The 25,046-nt window shown below is 36.6% G+C and overlaps 1 protein-coding gene across 1 annotated transcript in view; it reads left to right on the forward strand.

Annotated features, from left to right (window-relative positions):
* Window positions 1-273: 273 nt before the first annotated feature.
* The window catches only part of gjc2 (gap junction protein gamma 2), a 63,712-nt gene continuing 38,939 nt past the window's right edge, over window positions 274-25,046 (forward strand). Inside the window, exons 1-2 of the mRNA XM_088643053.1 lie at window positions 274-696; window positions 10,445-10,536. The gene's annotated coding sequence lies outside the window, so the exon portion shown is untranslated. The remainder of the gene's footprint in view (window positions 697-10,444; window positions 10,537-25,046) is intronic.

Genomic DNA, 25,046 nt, shown 5'->3' on the forward strand with positions numbered 1-25,046 from the left:
AAAGAGACAGTACATTAAAATGAGTTCCAAAAGGGAAAAATCCAAACACGAAATCCACATTTCCAAAAAGGTTTGACTATAAGAAATGTGACCTTATAGAATTAAACGGGATACTCTCGTAACTATTGTACAATACTGCAGAACTTCTCATTCGCTTTTATTCCGTTTTTACTACATTCAACTCCTCCCAGAGATTCCACACCGGGTTAAAGACCGCGAGAAAGACTTGTTAAAAGTGTTAAAAGAAAATGCCATTTGGTTTATGGAAAAGTAATCTACACCTTGGAAATTTTCTGGTTGCCTGTATGTTTGTGGCGACTGTTGTACAGATATGGTCTCCACATTGACATTAACGAATACACACACGCTTACTTCTGTCTGCTGATACCAGTGACATCACTGTTATTTGCTAGATGGTCTGGACGCATGGAGACTGCTATACTGTAGCCTTCACTAAAAGTGACAATTATTGTCACGAGAGGAAGGGATGCATTATTTTTCTAACAAAATAAAGAGGAATGTATGCATGGAGTTTACCTAATGCACGAGTGCGACGAAAAGCACTTTTGTCTCTTGCTTGTGTTAAGAAGCGCTTTTCTTGTTAAAGAACAGAAAAGGCTATCCTGCACACGTGCATTGTGGTATTTTATCATCAGACACGATAAATAATTTACCGCCGTGGGGGCAAATGGAGTTGTGAGTATATTAATTTGTTACATTCTATGTGAAGATTGTTAAAACCCGGTGAACACGCCATGCCATTTAAATGAATAAAATATGTAGCCTGAAAACTTTTCACGTTTAATAACCGGGAAGTTTAATGTGGGTGGTGTTTTGACTGTGCTTTTGCATTTTTGTTTTTATTATCAGTAAACAATCTTGTGTTAAGGAAAAGGCAAGTACTGTGTTTATTTTTTCGGATTTTGGGATTAGCGATTTATATCTTTAGTGTTAAGAGAATTCGTTTTTGATCAGACATCAGACCTTCCTATTAAACTTTTGTGTTTTAAAATTGCCCTTCACGCAAATTACGTGAATAATTGGAAGTAGAAAACATTTTTTATAAAACTGTTTCAATCATCTGTAAAAAGCGGCGATAACATACCATGTTTCCAATGTATTTCAAATTAATTATCTGTTGTTGCGTGGGTACTGTGTGTAATTTATCATTAGTATCGATAATAATAGGAGAAATAATAGATTAATATACCAATTGATCATATCAACACAGAAAAACAGTAGAGTGTTCAAATAATGGACTTGTAATTGATCAAGACCTCCAACTTGGCCAAGAAATAATTGAACATTTCTTTTTTGAGATTTGCATCCTAAACATTTTATATACAATTTATATTTATTTTTTGCATATTAACATTTTATGTTAATCCCATTTAGGAGTATTTTGTTAAAGGTCTAACAAGCTGTCACCTCTACTAAGGTGACAGCACCTCTACTAAAGCTGTGTAAAGCTTTTTAAGGATTACTCATTTATCGTCTTTTGCCAGGGGCTGCAGACACGGGAATGTCAGTCGTTGCGGTGGACCAATAACTGTTTAAACTTATTTTTAAAATATTATAAAATGTGTTACTAAAAAGGCTTACATTCTTGTTTTGGAAATATACTGTACCAGTATGTTTTCTACACAGTTCGGGAGGTACTCTTTAAAACCTGTGTGTTCATATTGAGTGGTTTCCCGGAAACTACACTCTATATAGTTCTGGTTTTCTTTAACATAATCACATTATACATTATACAATATACCATATTTACCGTTAACTCTTTGTTCTTCTAATATTATTTTTTTGCATTTTTAATGTATCCCTGTATCTGAATCTGAATTGTATCTGAATTGTGCCCCAAAAGGAACTTTGGCTTTTTATGTATCACTTCATGCGTTAACAGAACTTGAAATGTGTGTTTCATAACATTATGCAGAAAAGTAGCTGAAAAGAATAAGTAATTATATAAATCTTCGAAAGTAAAAAATGCGATCTTTAAGTACTGAATTGAAATTCCAGGGTTCTCATACTGATATTGAGAGAAGCTAAGTATGATGATTCTGCTGTGAGAGTTATTTTTACAGTTGCTTATCAAGACTTTATCCAGTTGAAGGTGATTCAATTGTAAACTTGTGGCATGTCAGTGCAAAAATAAAAATGTTAGTTCATTCTCAGAAATAAAAATGAAAGAAATGAAATAGTGCAAATCAAATCACACATGCTTTAGAATTTTGTTTCACTATACACATCTCAAATTGAACTGTATTTCATAAAGGATAAATTAATTGTGCTGTTCATTTATCAAAAGGCCCAGGGCCAAGGTACAGTAGGATACAGCATGAATGGGAAATCAGTTCATTGCATGACACACACACAGACATGGAAACTAATTTTCAGTACCAGTTGTCTTTGGACGGAGAGGAAACTGGAGCACCCAGAGGAAACCCATGTGAACAAGGGGAGGACATACAAACTCCACACAAGTAGCGCCCCAGGCCCAGAATTGAACCCACGGCCTCAATGCAGAAAAGCAGTAATACTAACCATTGCATCAGCTTGCTGCCCATTATAATTAATCATAAATGTAATATTATTAATTATTTTTCGTATTAATAATCATCTCAAAGAATCCCAAAGAGCTTCGACTCCACATTGCCCTCCATTGAAGCAGAACCCACACCTGGGAAATACACTGCAGCCATTTTGTGCTGGCAGCCCTACCACACAGCAGAGCTGGTGGAGAAAAGCAAAATTCCTTTATCAATTGAATTATGTTTGTGCAAGCATGAAATGGAATTTAATGTGGGCATCAGGGTTAACGCGCCTGCTAGAACAGTCAGGACCTCAGTTTAACGTGAAGGACAGCACCTCCTGCAGCACAGTGGTCCTGTCGTCATACTGGAGCATTTATTTGGAAACTCTGGTCCAAAGAGAATAATGATACTGATTGGTCTTCCAACTGGTAACAGCAATCTGGACTTTAGAGGCCTCCCATCCTCGTACTGACAAAACCTGGTCTTGCTTAGCTCCTGAGGTCTGAGAAGATCAGGTCACAGTTTTCCAGGTGGGTCAGTTAAGAACAAATTCACTTTGACAATTACAACCGGGAGATGTGCTTAGTGGAGATACTTAAGTGAAGCATGTTGCTCAAGGACATACTGCAGCATTTAACCTGGGATTTGAACTCATGGCTGTCCAGGCCAGAGGCTTAACCACTGTTAACATTGTGCCAGTTAGTTTAGTCTCCCTTCAGTGTGTCACAAAAAATGAAATATCAGGGTTTATTAATCAGAATTTTCTGTTTATTGTTGGACTATTTTTGTGTCCTCAAAACTTTATCATGTTCACAAATCATGTTCGTGTTCTTTTTTAAATGTTTAAATTTATCTTAATGTATTCATTTGTGTAAACACTAAAAACACAAATTGTTACAAAGCTTTGAAACTTGAATCATGAAACAAAGGAAAACCCTATTTGGAGTGTAAGCAATAGGTTCTTTGATTCTTACTTTGACTGGGAACTGAAATACTGAATTTCATTCCAGATGAGCTCTGAATGACCTTATTGGATCAATTCATTGCTTAAATAGGAGCTGACATGCTTTCCATATAGTATCTCTGTTTATTGACCATTTAATGCTGCCTACACAGAACTTTGGCTTTCTAGGATAAAGACAACAAACAAAAAAAATTACAATTTTCTAAGCAGGCATTAAACATTTCTCTGCAAAGATCTGCTTGTTTTTGAAAGGGATAAATTTCACTTGTAACTGCATTGATCTGAATAACTGCTCCGCAATGGGCTGGTTTCTCATCCAGGGTGTATCCTGCCTTGCATCTGTTGCTTGCTGGTATAGATTCCAGCTCCCCCAACCCTGAACTGGATTAACAGTTAGACAATTATATGTACTGTACAGTATATATGTCCAGTAAATAAGTAAACCATATGCAAAGAAGCAAATTCTGAAAGAATATTATTGTGCCAAGTATGATCCTTGCATATATGGGTCTAAGTACAGCCAACAGGATTTTAGTCAGCATATGTGGAGTATTTTGTATCCAAATTAATTTTACTAAATTCAGAATGTTTAATTGTTGACTAGTTAAAACAGTTTTGATGCCAATATGACAGTAGACTCAAGAAACTTTAATCAATTAACTAGTGGTTGCTTGGGTGGTTTTAGATGTATTGTTGTACTGTTACCTTAATTTTGTTTCAAGGAATGGTTTTATTTCTGTTAGTTAAACCAAACTGATGTTTAGAAGTTGCTAATCTACGAACAAAGCGACAAAAAGTAACAGAAACTTACATCAGATTTGTTATGTACTTTTAAACAGCACTGACATGAAATAAGGCTTCCATTTTTGTACTTTAGGAAACTCCCCAGTCAATATCATGCAGATTTAAACAAAACAGATTTAACATAACAGGTTAAACAGGTTAGCAGTGCTGTGTCAAACGTGTTCATTTCTAAATTTATGAATCCTGTTTTTACATCTTATCAATTACAACATACAGTACATCCCTAGCTAATGGTTCTAGACATTTTGCCAGTGAGGTAACATGCTGTACTTGTACAGTATGTATCTAGGAAAGATTTGAATCCCTGACAGAACTTTCCTACTCCTTGAGTGTGATTGTTTTTAAAGAATGTGTTTTATTTAAGATACTTTTTGATCTATAGAGTTTCTGTTTAACTCTTCGTTTGTTTTTAATTGTTTGTATTTTAACTTGATCAAGTGCCGAGCTGCACTGGTTAAAGCCCATTCATTTCAGTTTGTCTTGTACAAATTTACCGCTTTCTCATGGTTCCTGCATGTTGGTACATTTAAATTCATGATTTTAAAAGCACATTTCCTTCTTTATTAGAATACTTTTTTTCACAAATGATTCTGACTTTCCAAAGATATCTAGTGTATGCTATGAGTATTCCTGATGAGCTGGTACAGTAAATGTATAATTAAAAGCTGGGAGTACCTGAAGGAAGCACACAGTTTGAGTCAGAAGTGGTACATTCCTACCTGTGTACATAGTAGAGGTGTCTATGCCAATTAGACTGTGTGATACTGGGTCCAGGCTCAGACTGGCAACATTTGTGCTGTACAGCTTATCCTGCAGACTGTATAAGCAATGTTACTGGTTACACCATTTAGGAGCCTCCAAGCATCCATACATCTAGAAGTTGATTCAGATATTCTTGTGCTAAGCATGGCATTATTGTATTTGGAAGTACTTTTCTTTACAACCAGTTGATTTTGCATTAATACATACTGTATAAACCAGCCTTTGAACCACACAAGTAACTCTTAGATTTTACACAGTGCTCTAAAACTACATCTTTTAGTGCTATAAATGGCTTAAAACTGGCTTCCTGGCTACAGGTGGCATGCCCTCTTACACTGATCCCACCGACAACATTTCCATAATTTCTGTATGCAGCCAGCTACGGTTAGAAAGCGCTGTTGTAGTTTTTAGCAGATCATGACAAGTCAAGGCCACAGATAGTTGTAATGTATTGTGACAAGCACCAGATGTTTTAATGTAGTGTGTAACTTTCCACACTAGACCAAACCCACCTGTTTCCACTCAAACAATGAACTAGGAGAGATGTGCTTTGTTAAACAATTCTTCTAATGTTTTGACAGTCACAGTACATTCTAAACAGACAGTCATGCCTCGACCATTTCCTGTGGTTTCTGGGAAAAAAAAACACAGCAGAATCATTTGATGCATATTCTTAGATTGCATTTTAGCAAAATGAAAATAAAGAGAATGAGATATTAAAAGAATTTCAAATAGTTGATATTATATTTAGCTTGTTCCATTTTTCAAATGGAAATTTTGATACTTTTTAATTTTCAGTGTTTTAAGAATATGACATTTTGTTGCTTTAAATTAGCAAACAATAAAAATATTGTGTTATCATAGCAAATGATAGTTTTTTACCATAGCATTTTTTAAGCATTAAGCATTTTACCATTATATACAGTTTTATCTACTGTATTTGGGGTAATGATGTTTCTTGGATAAATAAACTAGCAACCAGTACTTATACATGTTCAGTTATAAACATAAGTAATGGTTACTTAACATCATCTGTAACTGTTAAGTAGAAAAAAATACTTTATATTATCATTTTAATTTAACACTATGTGAGCAGCTGTTTAATATGCTGTATACAGTTAAGACAAAAAAAGAATCACATGTATGCTGTTTCATATTCATGATTCATCCATTTTTAAACTTATTTTCAAATAGAAAAAAAGATAATAATTATTATGTTTTCTGTGTAAGCATATGTTATTTCATAGGAACAAGTAAAGGTTTATTCAATGCTAAAAAGAGAAGAAACAACATTTTGGCTGTAGAAGTTCAGGTGGGTAGCTGCGTCAGCATGCGTAGGCTGCAAAGGAACAAGTAATAGGTTTATTCCATGCTGAAAAAAAGAAGAAAGAGAACACAACGTGTCGGCCGTGGAGCCTCTTCACACCTGAAGAAGGCTCCACGGCCGAAACGTTGTGTTCTCTTTCTTCTTTTTTTTTCAGCATGGAATAAACCTATTACTTGTTCCTTTTTGGCTGTAGAGCCTTCTTTGGGTGTCAAATGTATGTTACTTCATGGAAGTCTATTGAATTCAGAGCCAGTAAATGCAAAATTAATATTCCAAGATACCTATCCCAAATACCTTTAAAAAGAAGTTGCACAGTTATGCTTTTAAAGTTAACTGATAGAGATTTTATGATAATGTGGTCACATTCATGTTTCACATTCATCTTTCAACCTATTTCATAATTTGTTCTCAATCAGTATCAAGGCATTTCCCCTTGATACTGATTGAGTAAGCCAAATACAGCATATTGCACTATTGCATGTATTGCACTAAATCCTCATGTCTAACAAACAAGTCTGGTCTAACAAACTCCATGCTCCCAAACAGTAAGAGATTATCACCTGATTTATAAATCCTTCTAATTAACCCCCTGTGCACATTCATATCCAAGATCTTTGTCAGGTAAAGGTACAGTACATGAAAAAGAAAGCCTCTTAGCTCCCCCTAGTGATAATCCCTTTGACGCTGCACCCATTGAATGGGCAATCTACCATATTTTGTAGACTGGAATCTGCACAAGGTTTAAAAAGAGTGAACCATCAAATCAGTGTGGCATGGTGGTACCGTACAGCTCTTAGATCCTGGGTTTGGTCTAACTTGGGGTGGCTTCTGTGTGGGGCTTGCATGTTCTTGCAGTGTTCATGAATGTTGTGTTGTATGTATGTGGCTAATTAGTGTCTTTAAATTGTCCCTGTGTGTATGTGTCTTGTCCGGGGTGTAGTTTTACCTTGCACTCTGTGTCTCAAGTTTGTCGTGATTCTCTGGTGGATGAAATGACTATGGGTGATGAATGATGAATTTGTAAACAGGCAAGATTCATGAGTTTATTGCATGTTTAAAATTCTGTCCTGAACCCAAAATATACAGCTGAGTCGTCTCATGTGTTGTGTTTTTGTTATGTAAAGTGTTTTATTATTTTATTATTCAAAATGCTAACAAAGTAGATGTTATAATTCATTTCAGAATGGAATTATTCATATTCTTTCTCCTTTATAACATCACTTTATTAACCTTATGCAATTTCTTGCATTAGGAATTTGTCTTTCCACATACCCCAGCTTGCCCAACGGAGTAGGATTCCCCTGCCGGCCGTGGGATTTGAACCCCCAAAACATTTTTTTGGTCTAGTCATCAGTATGGTAAACAAATGAACAAAAAGTCTGAAATTATTATGGATACTGGTCAACATCGTCTTACATTTCAGAAGTTGGCCAGTATTGCATCATTTATTGCAGAGGATACATTTCAGACCAATCATTGTCTGGGAATAAACTTTTATAAAGTCATTTATATTATGGGTTCAATGTTCTGTACTCAGGAGTTCTCAGGACAATCATTTTAGGACAAATTGTGAAATAATAAGCAGCTGAAAACCCAAACAATTAGCTGGCTAGCACCCAGGTCTTGCTCTGACTTCAAAGACAAGTAAGCTAATTCCAGAGGTAGTCATGCATACCCAGGTCAATGACTCCTGAGCTTTCACTGCAGGACAGAATGTTGAAGTGTTCAGAGGAAAAGTGTACTTACAGGGAGAATAAACAGCCAGATTAATATAATTTTCTGCTTATTTGCCAAATAACATATTTTAGTCAGTAATTTATTTTGTTTAGCTTTCAACAAGAGTAATTTATTCATTAATAATGTACATTTTACTTTGACTTATAATTTTCAAAGGCTAGTCAGTTTCTCAAGAGGTTCTGAAAAAGTTATTGTAAGCAGGACATCTGACAGCGTTTAAGCATCTGTAGAGAAACAGAAAAGCTATTTCTTATTTCCAAGAAAATATATTTGCTTGATCATGAGTAGTATAGATGTAATACTAAAAAAAAAATTGTGAAGGAACCCTAACATTCTGGCTACTATGCATCTGTGGTAACTACCACAAAATGAAAAAGTTAGTTCCAAGGAGAAGGAGCTAAAAGCACTCAAAAGGTCTCCAAAAGAAATGTCAAAACTACCTTTTGGGGAGGCATGCACCGCTTGACTGTCAGAAAAACAACCTGTACAAACAGACAGAGAATCTGTTCTCAGCTTCAAAAAAATAGCACTCAACATCACCAAATCAATTTGCTACTTTTCAGGATCTGGGCACTCAAGGCAGCAGCTCACAGGACATGACTATTGCCGACCCAAAATCTCAAACACTGGTCTCAACTACATTTACTGGCAGTTCTGCTAGGAAAGCAAAAAGAGAAGTGGCATTTTTTGGAGACTCTATTCTTCAGAACACAGCAATAAAGATCTGCACTGGGGGCCAGGAGACAGCAACTCCAAAATTAAGGCACATGTAGGCCCAAACAACCTTGTTATAAACTGCACACTTTCCATCCATTACAGGTACAACGAAATTGGAAGCAACAGGAGTAAATTAGTGGTTTTCTCATGAATTGAACAAGAACCTGGTCAAGCTGAACAACTACACACATTAAACCTTCACCACAACACATGAGGATGAGGACATCATGTGCTGAAGAAGTCTTCATTTTTCTCCTTCACTGAAAACCTTTCCATAGCAAAGATCATCTATATATTTGTGATATATTACATCTAAATGAGACAGGTACCATTCATCTTAGTAAAATAATCCACAAATCCAGAAACATTTAAACTGAAAGGGAAGTGTGGGAAAAAACCAAAGTAACTTCAAAGAAAAGTCACTCTGGAGGCAAAGACAAAGGGAGAACCAAGGAGAACACCAAATCAAAGACTAGATAATTAAGAGCTAATAATACCTAAGAAAGAAAGGTAGTTAACTTTATTGCCAAACCAACTCTCTGGTTGGGAATGTTTTGTGGTGCACTCAAAATGTCAGAGATACAAACAAAGAAAAAGCATAAATACCATACACACATCATAAACAAATTCTACACAGATCACAAACTAAAATTGAATAAAACAATACAATATAATTCTACATTACAGTGAAAGTAGAAATCAAAAATATCAATACATACTTTTATACCAGTATTGAGTTAAAAGACTGAATAGGACAGCTGTTTTTTTCACAACTGCTCTGGTCTAGCTTTGATCCATAAAATCTCAAACAAGAAGCTCAAACAGTGAAAAAGCTGGATGGAAGTGGTCACTGATAATCTTGAGAGTTTTCCCGATTTAAACGTGTTGCATATAGTATATGGAAGCAACTATTCTTATGATCTTATTTACTGTACCATGACAGATAGTTGGCTGCTGAATCATTAGCATATTACAGTGAATGCTACAGTTATTTTTGATAGAAAAGTAAAGCTAGCTAATTCTGTACTTACTTTATATTAGCTTGATACTAAGCTGCTGGGTCCCTGGGTTCAATTCCTGGGGTACTGTCTGCATGGAGTTTGCAAGGCACTGTACATACTGTACAAGGACGGTTCTGCACAAAATATTAAATACTGAACTACTTTAGAGCCTGTGATCTAACTCTGCCACTCAATGTAGTATTTCTTTGCCATCATACTTAAATAAATCCTTTTAACAAAGATAATGATTATTCTTATTAATACATTTAATTTCCACTTTTGATATTTTTGATTGGACTTTTGATTCCACTATTATATTTGCTTTTAATATTCTCCTTGGTTTGAAAGGATTTCATATGCTGCACTGTCATGTGGATCGGAATAATGATGAACACATTGGTAAAAGATCTGAATGAAATCTAACAAGACTTTGATTGATAAAATAAAAGTACTAGAGAAAAAGAGCCCTGCCCAATGTGAAACAATAAGGGTATTGGGAGAATGCTGGGTTCTTGTGTGTGCTGCCTGTACTTGGTGGTGAGAGGCTAATTGTACAATGCCTTCAGAATGAACCATTGTCTTCCTCTTCTTGTTTAAGGTATAGAACAGCTAACCAAGGTCTGGAACACATTAGAGGATGCTCTGAAGATACTGGAACTAAATCATCACCACTTTTCTCTTTATAGGAAGGTATGTACAACATTTTATTGGAAAAGGCCATTTAATTTAAGTGTTGAGAAGCGCCAGGACATTATGAAAAACAAGTCTTTTTTATTCAAAGGTTGGATAAAAGTTTAAGATTTAGGTATCATATTTGGTAGCTGAATCACTTTTTAAATAGCTGGCTGACTAATAATGTGACTTGTTTTTCCACTGTCGTTATAAATTAAAATATAACAAAGGTGACTCATTTTAATTAGAGCAGTGAATAGTTTTTTTTTTACAAAAAAGTAATTCTAAAATAACCAGAAGTGACAATGGATTGATATTATTTGTGCTACTCATTCTCATCATGAATGCGTTATCCTTTTATATTCCCATTTGAAGTCATTCCCACTTGCATTTGTGAATCTTTTGTCATGCTCGATTAACACAGTATAATCTCTGTATAGTCATCTTGTAGCTTCTTGAGCACAGGAATGGTATCTGTAATTTATTTTTCAGATATTCCAATGGGAATCAGTATGTAGAATCTTTCTGCATGTAAGTGTATCTTTGTCTGCTTGGATGAATGTGTGCACATGAAGATAGATTGAACATATAAATCAGTTAATTGCTTCCTGTTTTTTCTTTGGTACCTTTGGATAGCTGAAAATAATTTACATGCAAAACAGAACTTAACCTTCATTCTTACTAATTAGCTCATGCCTGTACACATCTCTAGCTAAAATCATTGAACATCGAACTGGAACACATCCCCATGGTTAACATACTGAGGAAAAGACCAGTGTCCTGAGGCAGATTGTCCCCATCATGTGATCTGAACACAGGGGTTGGCAAACATTCAGCTACAATCAATGCTGTGCTCTTACAGTGCAGTGCACTTGCACAATTGATGCTTAATATGCGTACTTTCAAGTTTTTCTTGAAAACATTACCTGTTTATCTGTTATTTGTAAGTAAATGAAAAGTGTTCAGCCTCATATGCTGTACATGCAGAAATGCTTTAGTGTACCTATCCTTTAGTACAGTAGTATCAGTTAAATTAAATATTGACAAACATTTATATTACTTATTATGATAAACCACTGAGTTTGTTTCAACAGTATAATATGAATGTAAATAAACTGGAAGTTTAGACTTTATTTGCGATCATTTTATACTAATATACATTAGTAAAACAGATAGTAATATAAGTAATTATAATAATACTATTTTTGTATTTTACTACATATTTGCACTAGTTATTTATTACTTTAACAAACACATTCAAATGTTGATTCAGATGTTGATTGCTTTTTTATTCCAGTTGACATTATCACCTTAATAACATTATTGAGGGACAACATTTTACAAAAAGCTATATACAACATATTAAGATATTATTAAAATATATAGGGATTTTTTATATCTTTAAAATCACACCATGTAGTTTTTATTTTAGATATTATTAATAGGTCAACATTCCTTAAAATAATCAGAAAAAAGTTACATAGTATACAATATAGAATAGCCTATTAATTGCAGTTCTGTGCTTTTATGCACATTTGCCCATTTACATTTTTTCTTTAAGCAATATACACATACAATGATATTGTGATAATATGATTTGATAAGGTTATCATATTATGATAAAATTATTTTCCCACCCCTAATTCAGAATATATAAATTGCACATGCATACAATATGAAGTAAGGCTATATTTTTCCATGTCAACAGATACAGTATTTGTAGCTGTCACTTCTTCAGTAAAATCTGTTACCTGCTGAGTGATGATGCCAAACTCAGTTGCCTTTTGTTCAGATGTATCAGACTTGTCAGAAAAGGCTAGTAAGTTAGGGCACTCATCTTTTATGGACTTGACACTGAAATACAACATTCACAATGACGAGACAATCAAAAGCAATTAACTGATGACAATATATAAGAACATAATTTCTATTATTTTTTAAAATGTTTTAATTATTTCATTATCTTGTAATTAAAGTACAATACTAGCATCCTCACTATAAAGAAGACCAGCTGTAGGAGAGGAAAGTTACTCCAACAACTAAGCTTCGGGGAGAATTGAGGAACCCCTGATTTTGTAAAGTATGTTTTATGCCGTGGGCGGCTCCTGTGCACTGTCACAGTTGTATTGAAAAGCTGAGATCTACACTGGTCTGGCTCTCAAGTTCAGATGGAACGGAAGTACTCGTGGGAATGCCATGGTTTCCCGTGGCAACCACAGGCAGCGAGCCTCTCCCAGCTTGGGCGTAACAGTCTAGAGTAAAACCTAGAAAGAACGCACTAGTTAAGATAAGATCACTTTATTGGCCATATACAATTTCTTGTATTAGGAATTTGTCTTTTCGCATACCCCAAGTTGCTCTCCATGAGACACGCAGACAGGGAGAGAAGCTTGGGGTCAGAGCGCAGGGTCAGCCATTTATACGGCACCCCGGGAGCAGTTGAGGTTAAGGGCCTTGCTCAGGGGCCCAACGGAGTAGGATTCCTCTGCCAGCCAAGGGATTCAAACCGGCAACCTTCCAGCCACAGGCGTAGAACCTTAGCCTCAGAGCCATTGCACCGCCCAGTTAGGACCTCTTCTTTTACTATACATACAGTACCATTGAATCTTTCATTCCAGTCTTTAATGACCAAATAGTAAGGACCTTAGTTTGGTAGCTCATTCACAGAACAACACCTCCTAGCAGTGTCATTAGTCATCATAGCAGAACATCGGTTTTGAAATTCTGGTCCAGTGGGTAGAGGGGAGGAGGGCCACCTGCTGGTCATGTTGTACCACTTACTGTAGCATTCTGGCTTTGTGTTCTCCTCCCATCCCAGTTTTACCAAAGCCCACCATTTACAGTTAATCTCTTGTTCACAGTACTTTGAAGATGATCAACTTTTGAAACCGTGTAAACAAGGTCCTATATGTATTCACTTTGTGTTTTGTATTTAATTTTAATGTTAGATTAAAAAAAAGTAGTTTGGATTGCAGTGAAGGCTGGTTTATGTTAGCACACTGGCTACATGCAATACAAGTGATAGTGCTTTCCATTGATGCAGTAATCTTTTCCTCTAAATCATGTAGTTATCAGGAAGATGGCGCACTTGCGTAAGATTTCTAAGGTTCATGAAGGGATAAATCAGTTGACATCTGTACGAAGTGTACAGTGATGCAAAGTGTTCCTCAGGCCAAACACCTGGTGCTCCTCAGATCGCTGTCTTTTATACAGCAGACATAAAAATATATATTTAATCAAAATGTATAAAAAGAAAAAAAAGCTGCCAAGACGTTGTTAAAAATGACACCCTGACTTCTTTCAAAAAGTGGCTACTACTACAGTATGTTGAAATTGTGCAGAAGGAAAACCCAGTTGTTCTGCTTTAATAGGTTTACTGTTCTTGGACAGTATATTACATGATGAAACATACCTGATTATTCAGCATAAATCATATTAAATATGATGTCTAGTTACTTTCATAAGTACAGTATATTCTTAAGTATTGTGCAATTGAAAAACTGTACAGTGTTTCCATATTTAACTGTCTGAGCCTTTTATATGAACACCTTCAGTAAGATTATTTATAAAAGTATAAAAAACAGTTTAGGAATAAATTCTCAAAGGTCCTATAAAATATTACAACTGATCTGATCTTCTGCCTGAACTACAAGATATTTACATAATGAAAGTGGAAGAAGATATCACATCACTGATGCATTAATATATTCAATGACAAAAACAGAGTGGTCTTGACAACAATGCAAAGGTATCCGTAAATTCATCCATCCATTTTCTAACTGCTTCTTCCAACTCGGGGTCACAGAGGAGCCAGAGCTGATCCCAGCAAGCGACAGGATGAAGGTGTGATCCACCCTTTGTGGGATGTCAGACCATCACAGGGCACACACAGACACAGACTCACCCTTAGGGCCAGTTTTCCCAGTAGCCACTTAACCTACCCATATGTTAATTGATTGTGAGAGAAAAACTGGAGCATCTGGAGGAAAGCCATGTGAATTTGGGGAGAACATACAAACTCCACACAGACAGCTCCCCAGGTTTGGAATTAAACCCAGGGCCCCAGGCTGTGAGGCAGCAATGCCCTCATGCCACGGTGCCGCAGTTGTCATTGTTTAAAAATAATAATAGTTAGTGAGAAATTAATGTTTCCAGTTACAGTATGCTGAACTAACAATGTCAAGGGAGGTCAGCCTGGGTCAAGAAGAACTAAAATCCAGGAAGTCTTTAGGTTTCTCTGAAATCTTGTGATACATTTTGATTATCAAGTTTTCATTAACTTGTAATTGGTACAACTACTGTAAATCAGGACCAGGTCATCCCTGGTATATATTTTTAAATGTAGAATGTATAGTAGATTATTTCAATAGGAGAACCAAGATGACTAATGTCACCTTCAACAACTGTATGTAGATGCTGTATTTTTTAAGCTTCTAATGTATCCTTTCAATATGTACTAATGATTCCCATTCTTAGGCGGAATTTAAATTGAGCTCTTAGTAAATAAGATCCCCGGATTATACATTAGTATTAATTATACATAACCTCTTTTCTTTCTGCATTACAATAGGGAAGAGAACACAGAGTAAAACATGTCTAGGTAAATGTTAAAAGTGATCAGACTGGTATTTATGCCTAAGGCATAGCTATAAGAACTTAAACAGATCAACATTTCAACTTCTGTTCTTTAAAAACAGAACCTCAAAAAATAGATGTGTTTTTTAGAAGGAGTGGGCTACCCGAGTTCAAAAAGTCATTCCCAAATGCAAAAGCAATATTTAGTAACTTTAATAAAATTGTATGCTTTTGATTGGAATAAAAAAGGAAAATAATATTTGTAGTTTATTAAGTGGAATTTCTTAATCAAAAGTATAAATCAAGGATGTGGGTATATTTCCATCATACTGTATAATATATAGTATATACAGTATATATTCCTTGAATGATCAATACTTATTTTTGAGACATTTCAAAATTCCTGTGACATGTCGTATTCTACTATTCCAGAACATGTGTTTTGTGCATTCACTTATTTTAATAATCAAACCTTAAGGCCCAATGTCATAAAAATCAAGTCTCAGTTTATGATCTTAAAGAACATGACATCCCCAGGCACATACAACACAAAGCTTTGTTTTTCTAATTATATTTTATCTCCCTGTGTAAAAAGCAAAGAAGCTGTGTAAAATATTAATTTTTCTAATTGTATTTTTTTCGGTTTTCATTTTTGTATTTTTAGTTAAACTCTTGGAATAAAAAAATAAGTTATTGTTGTGTATTTAAGAAATTAAAGATTTAAACATTTATAGGTTTTGGCTTTGTGGTTCAGTGGTTAGCATTTCTACGTTGCAGCACTGGGGCTCTGGGTTTAAGTGCAGACCTGGAGTGCTATCTGCAAAAAGTTTGTATGTTCTCCCCATGTTTGCTTGGGTATCCTCCAGGTGCTCTGGGTTCCTCCCACAGTTCAAAGACATACTGGTAGGCTAATTGGATTGTTGGAAAATTGTCTCTGGTGTTAATTGGTGTGTGTGTCTGTGTGTGCCCTGTGATGGACTGGCATTCCTTCCCAGCTGTATCCTGCTAGTGCCTTTTGCTTGCTGAGATAGGCTCTGATGAAGAATTGGATGAAGAGATTAGAAAATTGATGAGTAGATGCCATGCCAGTGCATAACTTCGGCCCCATTATCTCAACCTCCCTCATCCAAATGAGGGATAATAAGTGCTTTAGTGAACATTCATCTGTATTGAAACCTTATTGTACCATTGGGATGGTGCTCTGTCATTGAGCTGCTTTCTGACATTCAGCAGTGCTTTCTCAGTACTGGCCTACATCTGCAAACGTTTCACTCTGCCTGAATCTACCTGAAAACTTCCTAATCAGACCCAAACCTGATTTGCCAGAGAATATCATTCTCCTGCTCTACAATGGATGAGTGTCTCCATTTCTCCAGCTACATTCACTCATAGCAGCATAGTTTCCCAGTCCATTGCTGCCATGATGACTGCGTTCACCTTCTTTTTAGTCCTGAACCTCCTTCACTGGATATTTTCCTTCACTATCTCCATCCTTCCTCAGCCTTGCCTGACTTTTCTGACATCCTTTGAATTCCACCTCTTTGGAAATCTCCTCCAGCCTCTGGAGATCACCATCCTCCTAGCATTTGGATTCCAAGCCTGTCAGTAAGATGTGGGTGTCAGTATCAGGAAGCCATGCCATAAAAATAGTGAATTGTCACTAATTTACCTATTACTTTCTTTCTTATTAGCAAGCTTAAGATGGCAAACTTTGTGGTAGTTTTGCTGGTTTACACAGTTACTTACCCATGTTTTCTCATGCTGTGGGTGCACAAGTTGCAAGAACAAATTGGAGACAGAGGTAGGGTAAGGATACTGGATAACAATTAATACTTTAAAGCAGGTATAGAGGAAAGGTAGCAATATACCCCCACTTTAATTTGTATTGGTTTGCAAGCATGTTTACTAGGTTTAAGAGTGAAGAAACTGTTTTCAGGCCTAACTTCCAACTTCCTCCTAACGAACCCTAAGGAGAAAAAGGACCTACAGTATGCTTTTAGTAGGCCTCCTATATGCCTGTGGAGACGGCAGTGGGAATTTACCAATGCAAATGGGAGGGGGTTGAAGTGACACATAAAATGTGTATGTATTATGAAAGATTTGATGTACAGTATGTCTGTATTATACTGTGTTGTTGGTCTTTAATTAAGTGTGTAACAATCTAGATTGATTATGTATGTTTGATGTTTGTCTGTTTTATGATTCATGTTATTCCATTGATAATGGTATGGCTCAAACGTATACAAAGGGATGCTGCAAAATGTTTAGTCAGTAATAGTGACTCAGGAAGGAGAGTTCTAGAAATATTAAGCTAACTGGCTAATGTGTATGGTCTAGTTTTTTGTACTGTGTCTGCATTTCTGTTATCTTTTGTGTTTTGTTTATTGTGGTTGTTGTGGTCCCAGATGGGACACATTGCAAATAAATGAGTCAAGCTATTTTTTTAACCTAACTGTCAACTTGCCATTGTGAGACTCTTTCATTAACATTTTGATCAACATGCATTTTGGCGATAGCTAACCATACAGGATTGTGTTGACCATTCTAGTTAGTTTGCTTGCTAGTAAATAAGTGATTCAAGGCTCTCTTCCATCCATTTATTGAAACAAGCCATGGCATTAGCTTCAGCATATACAAATAAGTTACATTCTTAAATCTGTACAAAGTAAAGGAGCCAATAGTTCTCTCTCTGCCAACTGAACTTTGCCAAAAGCATAGGCAAAGATAAGTATTATTAATTATTTAGTCCTTTTTGGTTTTAACATTACAATTATTCAGTATTAACAAATATTGGAAACCAAAATAAAATGTCCATCTTGGCTGTTGGTTAATTGAATAATAATAGGTGTTTATTTTGTTATTATTTACATCAGTCAGTCAGTTACTGTAAGTATTACTTATTGTTTCTGCTTTAATAATTGTTTAAGCATAGCTGACATGAAACCTTATAAAAACATTTTCCCTTATTTTAAATAGGGGAAGAGTGTTTGCATTTTTATGCTGCTATATATGAATATGTACATATCAAAGCATTTTTTAGAACATTCAAACTTGATATAAAAAATAGCAAATGAAATAATAATTTAATTTAGTCTAACAATTTTAATACTTAAATTATTTTAGTACCTTGCACCTTCACAAAGTTGGAGCCCTGAAGCAAAGTTTTAATGGGAATCTGATCAACATTTATGGTTACCTTCAATGGAGTGGAATATGAGACAATTATGAATTAAATTATTTATAACCAACAGCAGATGGCTGTACACGATGGTAGCCCAAGAGTGAATTGAGGATATAATGTTTGGAAGGACCCTTCGTGACCCCTTTGACAGAGTACCCAGGAATTTGTCAGATAATATTTTTCTAGACACACAAAAGATCATCCCCAAAGGAGCACACTGTTATCATCTAGCATCTTACTATCATAGCCTGAAATATGTGACCCAGAAAAGATAGTGAAATCCTTTTTATACAGTGTAGCTTGCTCTGAGGAGAAATAATTTCCTTAAAGGAGTGCATCAGATAATGGTCACTAAGGTGACTTCTGCTGTTTTTTAGTAAGTGCTACTAATTTCCACAGTAGTACAGTGATTTTTTTGTGTGTGGGTGGGCATAATAGAAGTATGTTAAAATGTAACAATGTTTGTATGTTTTAATGAGGAATGATATAAATTCTTTGGGGTTTAATGTATTTGTTAGTATTTGATCTGTGAACTTGTGGACATTGTGAATATTTGTATTTTCTGGAGGATGGAATGCTGAGAGGAAGCACAATATGCAAAATGTCCAGAATTCAAATAAAATGATTGGTTAACACAACAAAACAATTTAATGAGTTGATTATATACTCTCAGTGATTACATTATGTACTTTATTATGGGTATATTGTGAAATTGTATATTTTGGGTCAGGATCATATATCTTCTGTTTTTTTGCTGAAGACTGATCACTTCCCTTCCCTCTCCAGATGTTCTGCTTTTCTTTCAACTTTTGCCTTTTCCCTCAAAGTGTTGTCTCTCTCACACACAGGACTCTTTCCCCTCTCAGCATTTCTATGCCTGAAGTGTTCTTCTTGATTTGTACAATGAAGCCTAGAGTTTGGTAGATTTTAGTTGTCCTTTTGGCAGCTTTTAAAGCAAAAGATGTTCATTTTAATTTACTTTAAGATGCCTACAGTCCAATCATATACAGCGAGAAGATGTGCAGCTGTATCCTATCTGGAGTCAGGCAAAGGAAGTTACCATGCAGTACATCTGTCTGATCCCTGTATATTACTATACCACCCCTTACAGTACAGTACAGTATTTCCTACCACACAATTTGCCAAGTTCTATAGGCCTGTTAGCCCAGCATGACCACCAGCTCCTTAGAATCTTTAGCACTGCACCTTTCTTCCTGTTCTTTCAGTTGTTTCTTACAATCACGCTCGTCCTGATCTATTAAACTTGATTATGATATATTTGATTTGGTTATGTATATTTTTGTAATATAAACAGGAACAGTAATGAGAATTTTTGATGTAAAATGTTTTTCAGCTTTCCAGCACAATTACTTGAAAAAAATCACTGGTAAATTAAAATTAAGTGACCTAGCTGTCATGGACAATACATTATTGTACCACGAGCAATGAGCATTGTACAATAGTTTTTCAGAAAATAGTCTATGAATGATACTTGTTCTTGTAAAAGCACAAAGACAAAAATGGGCAAGAGCCACAGGATAAACACAGATGAACATGGATACTATTTATGTTTCTCTTTGACTGTGAAAATATGACAAATATTGAAGTTACAAAAAAGCGATTACCAGAAACAGATTGATTTGGATAATCAATAATTACAAATACATAATCATAACCTCCCAAAGTAAAGATTTGACCAAGCATATACCTGAGTAGATGCTATACTTAGAGGCTTCTGTGTTCTCTGACACAGCTTTAGTTAAAAGAATACAAACAAAACAACACACAACATAAACATACAACATAGAAGTTACACTATTTACAAACAAGAAGTCTTGAAGTCTTGAAGGCTAACATCCTGACCAGAAAAACAAATATTAAATGATGCCTACCAGACCCAAAAATAGAGATATACCATCCTTCAGAAAACCAAAAGTTAAATACTGTATCTCTTTCCATAAATGTGGATGTTACAAAGTGAAAGGGAAACTTATGTTCCTTATACACAAACCATTATGTTTTTAACCTATGGATTCTCTGTATAGGAAATCTGAGTTTCCTAAAAACAACATAATGGTAAGTTCTCTTAAGAAGGTCCAAATACATAAATCAAATCTGGTCTTAAAAGCTGATTGGAACAAAGACCCCCACCTAGCTTCTCCTTTTCCATTATATCTTGCTTTCTCCTCTCCCTGCTCCTTCTCCCTCTCTCTCTACCTGCCTGTTTTTATCCTCTGTTACTCAACTGCTGATTGCTCTTAATCATTTACCCAGAACTTAATTAACCCAGACAAACCAGACATCCCTTTGATTGGTTTGTCTCAGACCCTCTTCCAGTCAGCCCAATCAGATACCAAACACTCCAGTTCCTTTCTTGCTTTGAAGTTCTCAAGAACCACAAATGTTGACAGTACTCAGGTGTTAGTTATTGTCTCTAGATTCTTAAGATATTTCAATAACCACTTCCAATAATGTAACAATATTTAAGTGGGTTTTCTCTTTAATTCAGCAGGTTTTATTGATGATGGTAGAAATAAAACATAGCCTTAGCTCCGAATTTGACATTTTCCAGGGGTTATTTATGCGACTGTATACTGTATATTACCTAAATCCATCCGTTATTAGAAACTTGCTTATTCCTCGTAAAGTTTATGGTTACATGGAGCATAACCTGGAGGCATATTGTACAAAACCATATATTATGTTAATTTTCAATAGCTTTCTAATTTCCGAGATTAGGATGATAAAGAATCATCCATATTCTCTATTTTTGCAGCATAGGCCCTGTGACAGTGTGAAAAGTTTTTCCACTGCACACCATTAGAGGGCCCTCCAGCTGTTCCCTCTCTAACCAGTTTTGCATGAGAATGGGTATTAACACCACCCGGATCCTCATTAGAGAACCCTATAAAACACAATTCCCCTTGTGTTCGCCTCAGAATCCCGGCATCAGCTGCAAGACAGCGGACATTCATATAACTTCGCAATCAGTGCCCAAGAGTCTCTCACTATTAGTTTAAATTTGACGGCTAACACATCTCAGAGACTGTGCTTCGGCTCTCTACTTCTACCAGAAGCCAGCGAAAGGCAGCCCAAAAACCCACTCTGTCACAGGTCATAAATGTAATGTCTAAAAGAAAATGGTAACCACAAGCTGGCAAATTTAACGTTTTCAAAATGTCTTTATTCTTGAATGACTCATTCTCCTATATAATGAACCCAAATTTCAGAAGGAAAATATTTGAATGGTACAATATTTAAGAACAAGATTTAAAAAGAAATATGCAGGTGATTTATCTTGTTCATGGTTTTGTTGCTATTTTAAGTACCCAGACTCTCTGTATGCACCCAGTACAGTATCTCAAATAGGTTCTGCCTATCACATCCATTCCTGATGAATTACTTTATAAATAAAAACCAGACACCATATACCAACATATACCCTAACTTAGAGTGACATTTTCACCTTTGAAAGCTACTGTCATGGATGTCGGAAAGGGCGAACCGTGGAATGACAGGAGAGCGAAAAGACCCTATGTGTAGTGGCGAGACGGGGGTTAGCCTGGGCTCAGCTGTTCAGGAAATGTCGTATAGAAACCTATGCCCTCAGGTAGCGGACATGGGGCGACCTAGTGCTAGGCGGGTCTCAGGACATCCGAATGTCAATGCTGAGCGAAGGCAAATGAAAGACCAAGAAATATATAGCCCCAAAGGGAGAGAAACACTGGAAGGACAGCAAAGCACCGGAAACAAGAGACAGGACATAGAAGGAGTGCCCTCTGGCTGCAGAGGGTGTGACAGTACCCCCCCCTTAATGGGCGGCTCCTGACGCCCAAACAAATAAATGAGCTGCACAGCACTGGGGGGAGGAAAGACCTCATTTAACTGAAAGGAAACCTCCGGGAGTCCACGGCTGAGAGCTGCCCCCTCCTCCAGGGTATAAACCTTTATTGGGTAGAGGAAGGCGGGGTTGAGTAGAGCTCCAGAGACTAAAAACAAAAAAGACAAGTACACAAGCACAAACCACAACAAACATAAACCTGGGAGACCAGGGTGACAAACAACAAAAACAGGTAGGAACCAGAAGTTCCGAGACACAGGGAGCAGGGGGGACCAAATAGGAGGGGAAGTGAAAAATCAAAACACCAGGCAAAAACAAGAATAAAAAAGAAAAAACCCTGGGAAAAATACAGCAGACTGGGCAATAGGCACGATCACATTCTAACACGGATATCGGAGTGGACAACCTGAGGAAAGCCAGACCGTAGTCCCCTCACAGGCACGGATGTCCGGAGAGATATCCAGCGAAAAGAATGGAGGAACGGGAAAAGGCTCACCAAACTAACGCTGATATCGGAGTGGACAGCCCGAGGAAAGCCAGGCACAGGACCCGCTCACAGACACGGAAGACCGGAGTGATATCCAGCAATAAGGATGGGAGAGCCAGCTCAACATTCAATCACGGATGCCGGGAGAGACGACCCGAGGAAAGCCAGGTATTCAGGAGTGTGTCAGGATGGCATAACACAGAATGACCTGCTTACAGACACGGGTCAGGAGTAGCATCCTGCGATTAGAATAGAAGAACTGAAAAAAAAAGCCCGGAGAAGAAAAAAGGCAGCGGAAAAAACAAAAGACGCCGCTTGCGGGGTTGAAAAAGGTTCAGCATTCTGTCACGGATGTCGGAAAGGGCGAACCGTGGAATGACAGGAGAGCGAAAAGACCCTATGCGTAGCGGCGAGACGGGGGTTAGCCCGGGCTCAGCTGTTCAGGAAATGCCATATAGAAACCTATGCCCTCCGGTAGTGGACGTGGAGCGACCTGGTGCTAGGCGGGTCTCAGGACATCTGAACGACAATGCTGAGCGAAGGCAAATGAAAGACCCAGAAATATATAGCCCCAGAGGGAGAGAAACACTGGAAGGACAGCAAAGCACCGGAAACAAGAGACAGGACATAGAAGGAGTGCCCTCTGGCTGCAGAGGGTGTGACAGCTATGTACTTACACTCACTAGAAAATCAAGGGGATTCTATGTATATTGTAAAGCCCAGAGTTGTTTTTGCCTTATTTTGCTACTTAACCTTAAATTAATATAAAATGCACTTTTATCAAACTATCTGCAGAATTTAGCAAAGGGTTATTTTATGGTAGACGTACAGTATGTTACTGTAATGAGGTAATACAGTTACCAGCAGTTTGGTACTTAGATGTTTAGAAACATTTTAGTAAACAGTAGTAAACAGTCAAATACGTAACTGGATTTTCCCATTGAGCAAAGTATGAGCAATCTGCCTACTTCACAGGAAATGTATGAGATAATCAGTTTGCCCTCAGGAAAATGGTTCCTGTGATACAATAACAATAATGCTGTTGACAGTTAAATAATATAAATTAAATAATGTGTTTTACCATAGCCATCACATCTTCATGTAGAATGTTATCCTTTTCTAAAATATCCAAAATCGGTTAAAATGGATCTATTAAAATCCTATTATCCTAATTTAAGGGACCATATCTGAACCTTTAGATTTTACAGTTTATATTCACAAATTATTTTTAATTATTTTCTGGTAAATTAGAAGAACATATGTTAAGACGATCATAATGTACAGTATATGATTTGACTTTTATTTAAGAAGGGCTGAGATGCCACTTTAACTATGCCAAAGGTTAGTATGAAGTACTCTTTCATGCAGTTGTAGCCATAATGCTTTTAGTAAACCACAGAATTAAGTGTTGCTGTGGATTTTTCAATGAGGCCCCTCTCCGTATTCTGAACCACAGAATAGCCTATTAATGCTTGCATGCTGGAATGCAAGCAAAGATCAGCTTTTTGATAAGGAGCATCTCTCAGGAACAGTGACAGAACCTAGGACAGTGGTTCCCATGATGGATGCCCACTCTTCGCTCCTGGATGTCTAGCAGAGAGTTATAGGAACATCTGGGCATTGGTCTTTAAGCCACAGATTGTGAGTCAATCATCCAAAAGATGACCAACCAATCAGGGACCTGTAGGGCATGGTGACCTTTCAACAACCGTATTTGTTGTATTTTAGGCCCTGGCTAGCTCTGCTGGTAGAGCCTGAGACTCATAATCTCAGGGTAGTGGGTTTGTTTCCCACGTCGGGCGCCAGGTCCTCCATGTTGGAGATTGGGCACAAGGCCACACGTAAGCAACTCACTTTCTTCCTTCAGAAGTGACTCACCTTGACCAACCATTCACCCTTGTGCATGAACTTTATCCTCATTTAGCTCAACACTAACCAAGAGGTCCTACTGAAGAGGACCAACTCCTCAGCATGAGGCTACAGCAAAACTTTGTCTCTCTCTCTCCTTAACATTCCAAGCAGCACTAGGACTGGTTGACATTGGGCCAGCAGAGCACAGATTGGACAGATTGGACCCCATCAGCTGTTCCTTCTGTGCTGGAGTTGAGGATCTGTATAATTCTTTATTTAACATTATCAATCTCAAGAATTCAATTGCTATCCTAATACATGTTTGATATCAATTTATTTTATCTAAGTAATAGTATTTAATTATGAGTTCTGAAATGATTAACAAGTTGGTATAATTGATGGTATACTATATCCATAATCCTTCTGTTTTTATTTCTTCATAATCTTGATTTTTATTATATCCTGGTAGCCCTCACATAAGAAATCTGGTGTTTCTATATAGGAAGACTGTTTCAAGTATTTGCTTTGTTTTTTTAAAATGTACGCATGTTATGTATTAATACATGCATTCAGTAGGTTTTGAATCTTTGTGA

The sequence above is a fragment of the Lepisosteus platostomus genome, chromosome 8 (assembly GCF_059453375.1).
Source record: "Lepisosteus platostomus isolate fLepPlt1 chromosome 8, fLepPlt1.hap1, whole genome shotgun sequence".
Taxonomy (NCBI): Eukaryota; Metazoa; Chordata; class Actinopteri; order Semionotiformes; family Lepisosteidae; genus Lepisosteus; species Lepisosteus platostomus.